Source organism: Vicugna pacos, chromosome 20 (assembly GCF_048564905.1).
Source record: "Vicugna pacos chromosome 20, VicPac4, whole genome shotgun sequence".
In the NCBI taxonomy this organism is placed as follows: Eukaryota; Metazoa; Chordata; class Mammalia; order Artiodactyla; family Camelidae; genus Vicugna; species Vicugna pacos.
The window spans coordinates 30,544,100-30,555,828 of NC_133006.1; the positions used below are offsets into that span (position 1 = coordinate 30,544,100).

The 11,729-nt window shown below is 41.0% G+C and overlaps 1 protein-coding gene across 7 annotated transcripts in view; it reads right to left on the reverse strand.

Annotated features, from left to right (window-relative positions):
* CDKAL1 (CDKAL1 threonylcarbamoyladenosine tRNA methylthiotransferase) overlaps positions 1-9,483 on the reverse strand; it is a 532,049-nt gene extending 522,566 nt beyond the window's left edge. For 2 of the 7 annotated variants that reach the window (XM_015234628.3, XM_072945596.1), the window contains exons 1-2: positions 9,370-9,483; positions 8,524-8,567 (exon numbers count right to left, since the gene is read on the reverse strand). The gene's annotated coding sequence lies outside the window, so the exon portion shown is untranslated. Of the gene's footprint in view, positions 1-5,922; positions 6,042-7,462; positions 7,558-8,523; positions 8,582-9,346 lie in introns of those variants that run through there. The other 5 variants (XM_072945594.1, XM_015234630.3, XM_006198610.4 and 2 more) reach the window with 5 other exon arrangements.
* Positions 9,484-11,729: the final 2,246 nt, after the last annotated feature.

An 11,729-nucleotide genomic window follows, 5' to 3' on the forward strand; every position in this document is an offset into this window, starting at 1 on the left:
GGTGGGCAGAAGGCAGATTGGCCAGGGACCTTGGAACCTAAGGAACACCACAGTGGTGAGTTCCCTGCATTTTATTTTGCTTCCTATATCCCAGGCTTCGAGCTGAAGAAGACAGCAACCCAGAAATGCCAGCAGGTGCAGACAAGCCCTCAACAAAGCAAAAGCCTGTTCTCTTGCCAAAGAAGCAGAAAAGGCGCAGCTAAGCAAGACAGAAAACTTTTAGACAATAACCATCCCACTCCACACACATACCAAGAAAAAACCAAAAGTGCAAAAAGCCATTCAATGGAGGAAAGACAGCCTTTTCAACAACTAGTACTGGAGCAGCTGGACATTTACAGACAAATGAATGAACTACAATCTAAGTCTCACACCTTACACAAAAATTGATTCAAATGAACCATGGACAAAATGTAAAACATAAAGCTATAAACTTTTAGAAAAAAATCATGAGAGCATTTTCTAGATCTAGAACTAAGTGAATTGGTTTTAGACTTGACACCAAAGGCACACTCCATAAAAAAGAAAAATTAACAAACCCAGGCAAAGGTAAAGACTTTTACTGTGCAAAAGACTCTTTTGAGAGAATGAAAAGTCAAGCTACAGAGTGGGAAAAATTATGTGCAAACTACATATCTGACAAAAGTCTAGTACCTAGAACTCAAAATAGAATAGTTAAGAGAGATGAAAAGAATCTGGTTAGAAAACAGACAAAACACATAAAGAGACATTTTACCTAAGAGGATATACAGAGGAAAAATAAGCACATGCAAAGAGATTCAAAGCTACTAGCCATCAGGCAAATACAAACTAAAACCACAATGGGATATCACAACATCCCTATCGGGATGACTAAAATTAAAAAGTGACAACACTAAATGCTGGCAAGGATGCAGAGAAACTGGATCACTCATACAGTCCTGGCAGGAATATAAAATGGTACAGTTGCTTGGGGAAAACAGCATTTTCTTAAACTAATTATGCAACTACAATGCGACCTGGCAACTATACTTCTAGGAGTTTATCCAAGAGAAACATTAAGACATAGTCACACAAAAACCTCAACACAAGTGTTTCATAGCAGCTTTCTTTATAAAAGCCAAAACCTGAAAACAACCCAGATGCCCTTCAACAGACTGAATGGTTAAATAAACTGAGGCACATCCAAGACCATGCAATATTAGTCAGCAACAAAAGGAATGAATTATTGACACATGCAACAACCTGGATGAATCTCCAAATAACTATGCTCAGTGAGCAGAGCCAATTGCAAAAAGTTATATATGGTGTGATTACATTTACATAACATACTTGAGACTGAAATAACCAAATTATAGAAATGGAGGACAAAATAGAGGTTGCCAGGGATGAAGGAGAAGATGGGTTGAGAGAAAAGTGAATGTGACTATAAGCAGCAATGTGCGCAATCCCTGTGGTGATGGAAACGACCTAGATGCTGCCCAGATAAACGTGGATATTCTGGTTGTGATACTGTATTACAGTTTTGCAAGGTGTTACCCCTGGGGGAGACTAGGTAAAACACACAGCACCTCCACATAATATTTATTACTGTAAGTGAACCTACAATTACATTAAAACACTTAAGGAAAAAAACTATCCAGAAAAAAAAAATTGCACAGGCATACCTCAAAGATACTGCGGGCTCTGCTCTCCAGCCCACCACAATAAAGCGAGTATTACAATAAAGCCACACAAATAGTTTTATTTTCCAGTGAGTCATAAAGTTATGGTTATTAAACATGCAATAGCATTATAACTTAAAAATAATGTACACACTTTAACTTTAAAGTATTTTCTTGCTAAAAAATGCTATTTTCTGAGCTTTAAGAGAGTTGTCATCTTTCTGCTAGTGGAAGGTCTTGCCTTGTGTTGAAGGTTGCTGACTGATCATGGTGGTGGTCACCGAAGGCTGGGGTGGTTGTGGCAATTTGTTAAAATAAGACCACAACGAAGTTTGCCTCATCGACTGACTCTTCCCTTCACCAACAATTTCTCTATAAGCACGCAGTGCTGTTTGATAGCATTACCCACACAACTTTTTGTGAAATTAAAGTCAGTCCGCTCACAACCTGCCTCTGCTTTAACTAAGTTTATGTCACATTCTAAACCCTTTGTTGTTGTTTCAACAATCTTCACAGCCTCTCCACCAGGAGCAGATTCCATCTCAAGAAATCCCTTTCTTTGTTCATCCCTAAGAAGCAACTCCTCATCCATCCAAGCTTTCTCAGAGATTGCAGCAATTCAGTCCCATCTTCAGACTCCACTTCTAACTCTTGCTATTTCCACCCTATCTGCAGTTATTTCCTTCACAAAATCTTACACCCCTCACAATCATCCATGAGGGTTAGAACCAACTTCTCCCAAACTCCACTGAATGTTGATATTTTGACCTCTTCCTATGAATCATAAATGTCCCTAATGGTATCTACAATGGTGAATCCTTTCCAAAAGGTTTTCAACTGACTTTGCCTGGATCCATCAGAGGAATCACTACCTACAGCAGCTATAGCCTTATCAAATACACTTCTTCAATAATAAGACCTGAAAGCTGAATGACTCCTTGATCCACAGGCTGCAGAATGGATGCTGTGCTAGCAGGCATGAAAAACAAGCTTAATCAACCCCCATCAGAGCACTTGGGCTAACTGGAGAGCTGGTTTCTCTTTCACTGAAGTGGCTAAGTTAGAAGGACATGAACTTGAGGATACAGGCGCCATTCTGCCTGCCACAAAGCAGAAGCCTACCTAAAGAAGAAAGCCTTCCAAGAGCAGGAAATGTTAAGAGCAATGTCAGTATCTGAGCACCTGGATCCAACCAAAGCCTTAAGCCAGATACAGCCCTGCTCTGCCCAGTCGTATGAGCCAATAAATTCCCTCTGTGGCTTAAATCTGCTTGAGCTTTCTGCTCTTGCAAACAAGAACCCTGGCCAAGTCAGCAAAAACTAGGTAAGGTGAAATGAACTAGGTTAGTCTTTCCCCAATTGGTTCTATTTATTAACTATCAGTGAAAAAAATAGTTCTGTGGTCAAACCAACCTGGGAAATTCTGCCTCTTACAGAGTCCCAGTATGCATCCCAATGACTGGGGAAGAGCTGCATTAAAGAAACTTAAACTCATTTATCTTAGGAACTGTCTGAAAATAATTTCTCACAGATCTTGTCCTAACGAGGCTGATGACGGTACTGAAAACAGAAGGCCTGAATGAAGCAGGCCCTCATCCCCTCCCACATTCTACACAGATGGATGACTTCATTCTCTTAACGGGAAATGCTCCTCTGCCCACGTACCAATCTGTCACTATGCATGAACTGGCCACCTCCCCAGGAACAGTCCTACTTTAATCTGCTTGAGCCCACAACTCCAGCAACGCTCCCACTTCTTGCATCATCACTAGTTGTGTCTCTACCGAATCATTACTACCTGGATATAAATATACTGTTATCTTCCCCGTTTAAAAAAGAAAAACGTTATCTTGACCCACTTCCTCTACTTACTACCTTCACCACATTTTCATCCTTTAAAGGAAAACTCCTTGCAAGAGCTGTCTATACTTACAGTGTCCAATATCCCCCTCCTGTTCTCTCATACGCCAGGCTTTCCCCTCCACCACTCCATCAAAATTGCCTGTCATGATTTCAGTGGCTCCCAGCAATGCAGACGATGGTCAACTTTCAGTCACTGTCAATGACCCCATCTGCAGCATCTCATACTACTGACCATTCATTCCCTCCTTATGATGTTTTCTTCACTGGCTTCTGGGATCCCACCTGCTCCAAGTTCTCTTTCCACCAGGTCGGCCACTCCCCATGTCTCCTTTGCTGGTTCGTCCTCATCTCTCCAACTTCTCAACGTTGGAATGTCCCCATGGCTCCATTACAGGGCTTCTTCTCTTCTCTAGTTACAGACACACCCCAGGTGATCTCATCTGGCCCTGTGGCCTTGAAATACCAACTATCTGTTTATATAACCAGCTCCAGTCCTCTCCTGAACTTCAGACTCAGATGTCCAACTGCCTATTCAACACCTCTGCCTGAATGTCAAAGTTATCTCAAACTTAAAAAATCAAAAACAGTACACGGGAAACACAATATTCTAAATCAACCACACTTCAATTTTTTTAAAAAACAAGCCAAAAATAGAACTCTTGACCCTCTCCCAACCTCACCCTACACACAACCACCAACATTACACCAGATCCGCCCACAACTTTCCCCATCTCATTTAAAGGCAATTCCAACCTTCCACCCACTCAGGCCAAAAACACTGGAATCATCCCTGACCCCTCTTTTCTTTACCCTAAATCCAAATCACCAACAAAATCCCTGTTGGCTAAATCTTCCACATATATTCAAAACCTGAGTATTTCCAGCCATACCTATGGTTACATTCTTGGTCTAAACCAACATTAACTCTTGCCTGGATAATTTTAACAGTCACCATTCTTCTACTCTTAATTCCCAAAAGACACCTGCAGCATGTAAACTAGGGATCCCTTGAAAACCTAAGTCATCTCTGGCTTCTGATCAAAACCTTGCACTGGTATTCCATCTCAGAGTAAAAAGCCACAGAGTAAAAATCGCTACAAAGTTCTGCAAGGACATATATAACCAGCTTCCTGTTACCTCTCTGACCCCACTTCCTACTGCTCCCTCCTCTCATACCACACTGCTCTCCTGGCGGATTCACACCCACCAGGTACACACTCAGCTCAAGGTCTTAGTCCTGCCTGGACTGCCTTCCAGCCCTTTGGGACTTGGCTCAAATGTTACCAGTGAGGCCTGTCTGAGCAACTCCCACCTCACCATGTCCACACACACTTCCTATCCCACTTCCCCACCTTGTTTTCTTACCACAGCACTTCACCACCTGCTTAGATATTGGAGGGGAGCAAACTTGCTACCCCAAAATGTCTCTGGCATACAGATCATTTCGAGCTGAAAACAACCAAGGCCCAGAAGACTCAGGCAGAAACTCTGATCTTTCCCCTAACTGCCCAAAAGAATGTAAACAGAGGACCTGTTCCAGGAAGGGAGCTGTCACCACAGATAACTATAGTATGAACTATGTGTACAGACAAGGTGAAACTAGCAAAGTCTGTTTGTTAAAATTCCTCTTTGTTATCAAACATTTGCTTTTCCATCTCACAGTAAATGCCTTCTTCCCCTCTGAAGTCCCAAACCACTACCCAGAGGATCCTGTTTTGACTTTAGCTGGAGATGGTATTTACAGGAAGGGTTTCAGCCATTTTGGCGAATTACTCAGTTTTCCTGGCTCTCTCCCATGCACATGTGTTATTAAACTTTTCATCCTATTTTTTTCTCCTATTAATCTGTCAATTTAATTCTTAGACCAGCCAGAAGAACCTAGAAGGGCAGAGGAAAATTTCTTCCTCCATGACAATGTCTTCATTATTTTGGTACTATCTCTTTCTATGAGGGTATATACTCCGGGGGCGGGGGGTGGGGGTGGGGAGGGAGGTAAAGGCTGCGGGTGCTTTGTTCACTGCTTTACCCCAGGTGGTACCTAGAACTATCAGGCACAATGCAGTATCTCAATAAATGTTTCTGACTGTAGATTACGCAGTCTCACAAAGTTTGGCCCCGAGCTGCTACTCCCTCTGCCCCCTTCCACTCGGCCCAACTGCACTAACCTCTCAGATTCCTCGAGCATGCCAAACTAGGCTCCGACGCAGAGCCTTCACACTTGCTACTCCTCTGCCTGGAATATCATCCCCAGATATTCACATGGCTTGCTGCCCATTTCTCTACTCAAATGACAGCTCCTCGGAGAGGTCTTTTCCGAACCGCCCTATCTAAAATAACCACACACTGATCAGACATCCCACAGATGCTCACTGACCTCTAGCCCCGCTTTACGCTTCATTTTAACTCCTAACACTTACCTGACACCGTATCTGTATCTGCTTCTGTCTTTCTCACCACAGTGTAAGCTCTGTAAGAACAAAGGTGTCATCTGTTTTTCCCCTCTAACAATGCCCAGCACACAGGACGCCCAGATTATCTGTTGAATGAATGAATGAATAAAAGGCTTGTTTAAGCTGAAGTTCAGCTTAAACCTGGTCTTTCTACAACACAGGAGGACATTCTTACACTGGGTGGAAGGGTGAAACACCTAACCCTTAAGGTTTCTTCAATCACTGTAATTCTATGAAATAACTAAGCTCAGTGAGAAAGGGTAAGGCCGGGTAGTGCCTTTCAATGTTACTAAAGGACTACAGAAGGACTGGGAATTGAATGACATATTAAAAGCCCTGGTTTTTTTTTCCTACATTATGCAATATTTACATCCCACACACAAGTGTGTGTGGATCCACTGAAGGGACATAGTATGAAAGAAAAGAGATGAGAGGGGACCACTGCGGTAAACTTATAATATCAGAGTTACAGAAGCAGGGAACACTGCTAAGCCTTTTATTTTACAGAACGGAAGTCCAGGAGAGCTACAAGATTTGTACATTGACAGAGCTAGAATTAGAACCCACATGTTCTTCCAACACACTCAGCTCTCCCCACGTGCCTCTGCCTCACTGGCAAAGCACAAATAATGCAAGAGTTGAATGTGACCCTTAGAAAGAAAAACATTCCGGAAAAAAAATGAGCAAAGGAAAAACTGGCAACTCACTTATGAAATGCAAATAGCCATTAAGTATAGGAAAGAATGCTCAAACACACTAATAGCATTGTTTAAACAAGGAGTTATTTTCCACCTACCCCATTGATTTAAAAAAAAAAGAAAAAAAAAAAAAGACTGACAAAAGCCCTACTGGTAGCTGCCAGTTCAGCAAAGCCGGCATATCGTTTCTGAAGGGCAACGTGGCAATACGTGGCAATACGACTCAACCTTTAAAACATATGTGTCCTTTGACCCAACAATTCCATTTCTAGAAATTCACTCTCAGGAGACAAAAGAGACAAATATGTAATGCAGGTTCCTAAACCTGGCTGCGTATCACAAGCATCTGAACAAACTCACTCATCACTACTAATCAGCTCAAGTTTTTACTTCCAACAAAACTGGCAAAGGGGATTGTTAGCCTTCAGAAATTAAGTGAGTAGTAAGGAAATGAAAGTTTGAGAATAAAAGGAAAGCAAGGTAACAGTTAAATGGAACAATAGGATCATACAGAGTTTTCTCCTCAAAAGTAGAGGAAATCAAGTTTGATACAGGGACTAACAACCATAAGTGGAAAAGGAAGTATTGAAAATGATGGAGTGAGAACAGTACCACAGAGTACCGGTTACTTACACTGGAGAACCTGTATGATAGCAAATACCCAGGCCCCTTTCTGAATCAGAATCTCCAGAGTGGAATTCAAGGTTGGGGATGTAAAACCTGCCCAGGTGATTGCACTCTTCCCTGACTGGGTACCAATGTTCTCCTACAGCAAAAGGTCTCAGGCTTTGCATGTTTATTATACTCACCTGTGGAGCTATGGAAAATTTCCAGCTACTGAGCCCTGTGCTAGTTGACTCGATCTCTGAAACAGGAGCCTGGCCATCAATCTTCTTTTTAACACTTTTCAGTAGTTCTCATATGTGTTGCCACAGCTGTGAACCAAAGTCCTACACTACTATTTTTCATAGTGTGCTGAATCCAACTCCAGCACAATTAGCACAACTGGGGACTTTTTAGAAATGAAAAGCCTTGGGTCCCACTCCATACCTACTGAATCAGATACTCTGAATAAAGCTCAGCAATCTTTACTTAACAAGCCCTCTGGGTGATTCTGACGTGCACTAAATTTGAGAATCACTGTCCTAGAATTACTTTCCTAAGAATCATCTAGAATGCTTGTCAAAAATATATTACCTGGTTAGCTGATTTTCAACAAGGGAATGTTCAACAAGGGAGTTCAAAAGAACACTTACAACTCAATAACAGAAAGACAAATGACCCAATATAAAACATGAGCAAAGTCTTTGAAAAGACATTTCTCCAAAGATATACAAATGGCCAATAACTCACGGTAAGATGTCAACATCATTAGCGAACAGCCAAACACAAATCAAAACCACAATGAGATACCACCGCACACACACTAGAATGGCTAGAATAAGAAAAGAGAACAGTGTTGATGAGAATGTGGATTAGATCACCCAGAGAGAAAAAGAACAGAATCAGAAGAGGAAAGGGGACAGGACCAAGCCTTAAGGAACCCCAAATTTAACTGCCAAATAAAAGAGAACCAGCCTATAACAAAGACCAAGAAACAGCCACCAGAGAAGGAGAAAACCACTGGGGCACAGAAGGAAAAGGAAGAAGCATGTCAAAGAGGTGGACATGGTCAGCGCTGCTCAATGCAGGTGATGAAAGGTTAAGTAAAATGAATGAAAATGCTTCTTAGATTTAGTGACATCAAGATAACGCATTTCCATATAATGATGGTGAGAAAATTACTAAGAAATTAAAACAAACTACCTTTGCACGTTATATTACGTGTAACACGTCACTCCAACTTAAAAGGTTTAAAATAAATGAGTACCTTGATTATCTGCAATTAGTCTCAAATCTTCTTGAAAGATGAGTCTGGAACATAAAAACTGATTAGAGAAAGCAAGCTAGTAACGAGTTCACAAAACCACATTAAGAACTCTTTTAAGACTGCCAAAAAGGGATTAAACTCTGTAAAATACAGCTTTATACAGCAAGGATAATGATGTCCCACACTACTCCCAACTTCTTACTAATTAGGACAGGTGTGACATCTGCCATATTTGCCATGACTTAGATCCAGTGTCTGGCCTTAGTAATAAACACTATCCGGCAGTATAACACATCTGAGGGATTCAAGTTAATACCAGTAAGCACAAAACAGGGTAAGGCAATGAAGTATCTACATCACCTTCCACCCGAAAGACACGTGTCCTTCCGAGATTTAGCGAGCGGTTTCATGAGTAAACAAGAAGGAAAAGTGAAAAAACAAGACCCTGCTCTTCAGCCCAACCAGAGCTTGAATTTTTGTTGAGATACAGCTCCGAAAGTTAGGTAACTGGGAAAGCCCTGTCCCGCCCCACAAACTCACTAAGGCACAAAGTGGAAGAATGAAAGCAGTTAGAGGTGACAATAAGGAACGAGAGCCCTTAAAAACGCCTTACAGCCCCGCAGCACCTCAGGCCAACGACCTGGTCCTCACTTCTGGCAACGCTCCCTGCCTCCCAATTCCCCCAGCCCAGCTGGGAAGCTCCCTTTTAACTGCGAAACACACCAGCAAGCGGCCCGAGAAAGAAACGGGGGAAACAAGCCTCCGCCAAAAAAAGGAGCTCCGGCCAAACTCTGCCCCACACTGGTCCACCCGCCGCCCTTACCCAGTAGTCGGGAAATAACAAACCAGCCCAAAGCAGGAGAATCCACACGCCGCTCTCCACAAACGGCAGAGACCTCAGATGGAGCTCGCCATGACATATACGTCCCGCCACATTTGTTTACGCATGCTCGGCGACGGTGGCTCAGAGGGGTCAAAACGCTTCATCGCTGAACGTGCGCGTTCAGGTTTAACCACTTTAAGCAATGATTCCACTAATTCCTTTAGTTGCAGGAGAGAAAATAACACTGCCAAAACCTCGGGTTCTGAGACTCCTTTAATAGCTAACTTCTCCTGAACTCATACTACGTGTCGGGCACTGTGTTCAGCGCTATACATAAGCATTATCTCCCGGCTTATTTATTATTATTCTTATTTTACAAAAGAGGAAACTGAGAGTTTAAGTACTTGCCCGAAGTGACTCTGATAGTAATAACTATCCTCTGTGCTGAATCCAACTCGGCCCAAATCCCCCCAAAAACTGCTCTTTTCGTTACATTTTACCAGCTTCCTCAACGTTTGTGGAAAGAGGTTGTATTAGAGAAGAAAATGGAAAAGGATAAAGACAGAATAGTTGGATTAAACTTAATGTAGATCATGTAACACCAAGCAAGGTGTTGCTGGGTTTTTTGTTTTGGGGTTTTGTTTTGTTTTGTTTTGGAGTGAGGTGTTTGCTTTTGTTTTTTTAATGCTTAGAAGTCAGTTTAAGGGTGAAGGGTATAGCTCAGTGGTAGAGCACTAGCCTAACATGCCCGAGGTCCTGGGTCCAATCCCTAGGACCTACATTAAAAATAAATAAATAAAAACCTAATCACCTCCTCCCGTCCAAAAAAAAATAAAATTAAAAAATAATAAATAAATAAAACTTTAAAAAGTAAAAAAAAAAAAAAAAAAAAGCAGAAAGAGTATAGTAGGATGATGACAGGGAAGCCTAGAAAGGAAAAGTGCAGGGACCAGACTAAGATGCGCCATGTTAGCTGAAATAAAGATGTTAGACCTAATCCTGAATGGATTGGGTAGCATGAAAGTGTCTGAACAGATTGTTCTCTTAGAAAGATGACTTAGAGGACAACACTTCAGAAGTGAAGAAACAGTGAAAACCTTAATTGAGTAGTCGGCTGTGAGCAATGGGGAAATGAAAAGGGAGGACAGAAGAAACACTAAGGAGGTAAAATCAGCAAGACTCAGAGATTGATCGGTATAAAAGAAGAGGTTACAGGGATGTTTCCAGGGTTTTCGACAAAGCAACTAACACCAATACCTCTTTGGTGAAATCGGTCTCTTGGCACTTTTAATATGAGTCATTTGAAAAGCCAGTGACCCTACCTCTAGGAATTTATCTTATGGAAATGCTCAGAGTTATACAAAATAACATACACGCCAGATTATTCTTTGAAACATTGCTTGTAATAGCAAAAGACTGGATACCCTCTCTGGCTTCTCAATAAAGGATGGATTAAATATATTTATCATATTTATACAGCTCTTTAAAAAGAACAAGTTTGCTTTTAATGCACTGCCCAAGACATTCTTAAGTGTAAAAAGAACTTGCAATATAGTGTATACAGTGTATGAGTATAGTTGTTGGAATATACACATAAAATCTCTGGTAGGACATATGAATAACTGACAATAGAGTTATGTCTCTGGCAAAAGGAACTGAGTGGCTAAAGGAAGACTAACTTTTCCCTGCATATCATTTTGTACCTTTTATTTATGTACCATGCACATGTATTATTTATTCAAAAAATAAGTGGGTACATTTCATAAATAAAGTTAAAGTGACATTTGGTAATTTATAATTTACTGGTTTATCTGTTATAGTTAGTATTGAACTCTAACTTTATTTTATATGAATATTTAAATATTTTTATTATGGTAAGATACATAGAATGTAAAATTTACCATTTTAACCATTTCTAAGTGTACAGTTCAGAAACACTGAGTACATTCACACTTTTGTGTAACCATCCATCTCCCAAACTTTTTCATCTTCCCAAATTGAATGTTTCTGCCTATTAAACAATAACTCCCTATTCTGCCTTTCCTCCAACCCCTGGTGACCACCATTCTATTTCCTGTCTGTATGAATTTCCTGTCTGTATGAGGTACCTACTATAGGTACCTCATATAAGTGGAATCATACAGTATTTGCCCATCATAACTGGCTTATTTCACTTAGCATAATGTCTTCAAGGTTCATCCATGTTGTAGCATGTCAGAATTTCCTTTCTTTTTAAGGCTAAACAGTGGTAGAGTGCATGTCTAGCATGTACAAGGTCCTGGGTTCAATCCCCAGTACCTCCACTTAAAAAATAAGTAAAGAAATAAACCTAATTACCTCTTCCCCTAAAAAAATAAAAAGGCATTCTTAAAGCTAAATATTC